The sequence below is a fragment of the Micromys minutus genome, assembly GCF_963924665.1.
Source record: "Micromys minutus genome assembly, chromosome: 6".
Taxonomy (NCBI): domain Eukaryota; kingdom Metazoa; phylum Chordata; class Mammalia; order Rodentia; family Muridae; genus Micromys; species Micromys minutus.
In genome coordinates, this window is record NC_137975.1 from 12,341,315 (window position 1) to 12,342,177 (window position 863).

Here is an 863-nt window from a genome sequence, read left to right on the forward strand (position 1 = left end):
AGTCATTCCCAGCACCACAGCACGTGAGACTTTTTTCTCTATGGTCCAGCGAGATGGCTTAATGGGTAAAGACATTTGCCACCAAGTTTGATGCGTGATCACCAGAGTCTGATCTCAGGGACCCACATTTAGAGAACCGATCCTGACCTACATGTGTGCCATGGTGGATATGCCTCCCACTTCCCACACAAACAAACCAATTTAAAAATTAACTTCCGGGGCAGACGTACCTTCCACCTTAGACCATGGCCAAGTTCATCCGTAACTTCGCGGAGAAGGCATCGTCGATGGTGGCCACTGCGAGTCACTTCGAGTGACTTACTCGAAGCCTTGATTGGCCACATTTTGGCACTACACCGAGGTTGAGCTGGTTCCCCCAACCCCTGGTGAAATCCCTACAGCTATTCAGAGCGTGAAAAAAAACATGGACACCTTACAGTTAAGGAAACTGTGCTGAATGGTTTGGTGGCCACTGAGGTGTGAATGTGGTTTTATATCGGAGAGATCATAGGCAAATGTGGCATTGTTGGCTATGGTGTTTGAAGACCAATCTTTAGCTTCTGATTTAAGTTCTTATTTGAATGTTTTTGGACCATGTGTAATGAGACTGCAATCTGAATAAAGTCCTAGCTGTGGAAAAAATCAATTTTCTATGCATATGAACATATACTATATATAACTATGCTTCATGACAATGATAGAGAGCTATTTATGATTCTGTCTGTGTCTCTGTCTGGCTTTTTGTCTGTCTATCTCTGTGCTGTTTGGTATATGCACATTCATCACATGTGGAGGAGAGGAGGGCTTAGGTGCCCCCACTCTATCCCCTCACCCTGTTCTTCCTTTGTAATGACCTCCTACCA

At 44.7% G+C, this 863-nt stretch overlaps 1 pseudogene across 1 annotated transcript; it reads left to right on the forward strand.

The window, feature by feature from the left end:
• The first annotated feature begins 245 nt into the window (after positions 1-245).
• Positions 246-543, forward strand: LOC308421636 (ATP synthase subunit g, mitochondrial-like; annotated as a pseudogene). The gene has a single exon. The product of its transcript is annotated as an ATP synthase subunit g, mitochondrial-like (transcript).
• The last annotated feature ends 320 nt before the right edge of the window (positions 544-863 follow it).